The sequence below is a fragment of the Neltuma alba genome, unplaced genomic scaffold, assembly GCF_004799145.2.
Source record: "Neltuma alba isolate B1F8T4 unplaced genomic scaffold, ASM479914v2 tig00012147_pilon, whole genome shotgun sequence".
In the NCBI taxonomy this organism is placed as follows: Eukaryota; Viridiplantae; Streptophyta; class Magnoliopsida; order Fabales; family Fabaceae; genus Neltuma; species Neltuma alba.
In genome coordinates, this window is record NW_021636696.1 from 1 (window position 1) to 3260 (window position 3260).

At 35.7% G+C, this 3260-nt stretch overlaps 1 pseudogene; it reads left to right on the plus strand.

Moving 5' to 3' along the window:
- The first annotated feature begins 844 nt into the window (after window positions 1-844).
- Window positions 845-2604, plus strand: LOC114723582 (quinone oxidoreductase PIG3-like; annotated as a pseudogene).
- The last annotated feature ends 656 nt before the right edge of the window (window positions 2605-3260 follow it).

Sequence of the window (3260 nt, forward strand, 5' to 3'; positions counted from 1 at the left end):
AAATATGATAAATGGGTCTTATATTTAGAACCAAAACTAACTCAAGAATTGAGTCCTATATTAAAGCGGAGGAGTAGAAAAATATAAAGTTAAATAGGCTTATAAAGTGAGAAATTCCTTATACTTCGTGCCGGTCACGTTAAAATATGTGAGAGCGTTGATTTTTTTTTTCCCATACCATGGCATCATCGCCTATTTACTGTAGTCTTTTTAATTTTGAATTGATTTTTTCTTAAAAATGACAATAATTTGTGCAAAATATAACATTCACTAAAAGTCTAATAAAGCTAGTATGGTTGGCAAAACAAAACAAAAAATAAAGTAGTATGTACATGATTCAAACAAATGCAAACACAATAGAACAAAGTCAAGATTACAAATAAAAAAAGAGGGTTTTTTCATCGATATCCATCTCACGTTAAGAAAGATGAAACGTGATCAAAGATATAATAATTTTCTTCAATCTTATGTCATAACTGGGCAAGATAATCAGGCATAGAACCGTCAAATGCCAATCTTTATTAAAAAATAATAATATATTTAGCTTCATCTTTATTAAAAAATAACAATAATAATTTAGTTTCATCAACAACGCCTCTGAAGGAATGTGTAATATCACAATCTCTATGCAAAATATTAGTAGCTTCAGTGCAATCAGGGCTAATATGTGATCGTTTGCTCGAATATGTGATTGATTCGTGCAAAATATAATATCACGAATTCAATATCGGGATGGCACAATCATTCATCAGGACGTGACACTGTATTTTTCACCGTGATGGGTGCGGGGTGCCAAGGAATACGCCCATCAGTGGAGTACATGGTGCATTGCTAGCAAGTTCTGTGAGTGACCTTCCAGCGACAGAGAGACGAAGCAAATTCAGCTTTTCCAAAATGAAGGACGATGAGGTCCTCATCAAAATAGCAGCAACCGCACTGAATCGAGCTGATACCCTTCAGAGGAAAGGTTCATACCCGCCCCAAGAGGTGCGAGCCCTTACCTGGGATTGGAGTGTTTCGGAACTGTTGAAGCCGTGGGAAAAATGCTTCCAGGTGGAAAATTGGTGACCATGTACTCAACATTTATTATTCTGAGTTTTGGGTTTGCAGGGTAGTGGTATATTTTTAATCCAAGTTTCTGAGGAAACGACGAGGAAGATATCAAGGGAACATTGCTTTCCGTGTACTTAGTTGTTGGGTCTCTTAAAAACAGAAAGTTCTTCCACTGCGTCTTGTGATAAGAACATGTGCCTTTCAAAGGAATAAGCTTTGCGTGTTTCTATATTCTAGCATGCTCAGATTGATAGTTGAAATTACTTCTCCCTTCTTGTTGCAAATGAACTATGAAGGTTATTGAATAAAACAATGCGTTTAACCTCAGTGATGATCGAATACACTGATATTGGGGTCCTTTGTGTTCCGTTGATCAGAATTAACCTGAAGGTTCTGTTTTACTCAAGTGGTCGAAACCGACTAGTTGTGTAGTGTGTGAATGAATTAAAATTGCATTAATATATAAGGTGGGGCTTAGAGGTATGTGCTCTTCTTAGTAGAGGGGGTTATGCTGAGAAAGTTGCCGTTCCTACTGGACAAGTTCTTCTGATTCCACCTACAGATTCTCTGAAGGATGCAGCTGCATTTCCTAAGTTGCATGTACTAATGTGTTTTACTGTTTTTATGATGAGCTGGCTATCCAAAAGAGAGATGTTCTTGGCAAATTTTGATTCTAATAATTTATCTATGAAGAGAAAATTATTTTAGTTAATGTTCAATACCTATGTTGTTTTGAACCAAGTCAGCAGAGGCAGCATATCTCGTGACTCCCATCTTGTCAATTTTTACCACTCTAAATGAAGCTATGTAGCATGCCAGTACTTTTTTTGTATTCTTCTGTTTAATTAACTCTTGTTTGGGTTAAATGCATGCATAGAGTTTGGATTGAATGCATGCATAGAAATTAACAACTCTGATGTTATAGGGAATTCAAAACATGTTTGAGTTAGTTTTAAGACGCACAAGGATGTAAATATTTTATTGAATAACATCCATTCATATTGAAATAACTTCCATCAATGCATCTATACTTCCCGAAGTACCTTTAGTCCTTTGCAAAATTATCGATTCTGTATGCTCTAGGTAAATTACCTGAATTTTTCCCTTCTATTGTGCTGACCTTCCATGAGTCTCTAGTTGTGACTTAATAATAGTTATGTTAACTTGAATCCATTAATTCTCAAGTACACGGTGGCTCTAGTGGAATTGGTACATTTGCCATACAAATAGCTAAGTATCATGGAGTCAGAGTACTTGTCACAGCAGGTCCAGTAGTTTTTATGCAACTTTTTTCTTGTAAATTAACTATCTTCAATAGGTCCATTAAAATTGGCACATTTCGTGGAGCTAACTATGTATCTCTATGATTGAAATTTCTGAGTGGTGAATGCCAAGCACTCGTCCTTTTAGATGTGGATTAGCAGGAAGTAAAGAGAATTAGCTTTCTGCAAGGATCTTGGTACTGCTGCATGTATCAATTATAAAACGGAGGACTTTGTTACAAGGGTAAAGCATTTAAGCGTTGATATGAAGCTGTTCAGTACCCCTTGATGCTTGATTAATCTAATGTTTACATAATGTAATTGCTGTTTAATGATAGGCGTTAATGTTATTCTTGATTTTATGGGACCATCCTATTATAGCCGGAACCTTGAGAGCTTGAAGGTTGGTGGGAGGCTGTTTATTATTGGCTGTGAGGGGGGTACATCGACTGAAGTAAATCTTGCTTCTTTTGTTGCTAAGCATCTTACTGTTCAAGGTATTGCTTTCTTTCTTTGATTATTTTGACGGTTCAGTTCTGATAAAGATTCTTTATTTGCTTTTTTAACTGGGTTCAAGATCACTTTGCTTCAATCCATATAATTGCCTGTTGAAGTACAAAGAAGTAACTCCAACAGCTGATAAAGCTAACTTCCAGTACTGCAAAAACAATAGTGATAATTTGACTTCAGAGTGCCTCTTAACAGTCAAGACTTGTTCTTCATAAGGGAACCTGACTCCTGGCTCATTTAATTCATTTCTCAACATAACTTCAACCTCATATTTGTTCTCCTTTCATTATGCTTTTTCTTTTTAGGGAAAATTAATTTGACAGTCCTCATGTTTTCATCAAATTTTGAATCAGGTCCCTATAGTTTTTTTTCTTTTATTGGGTCCTTGTTTTTTAGTCTGTTAACTATCTCAGCCCTTCTGTTAACAAAGCCGTT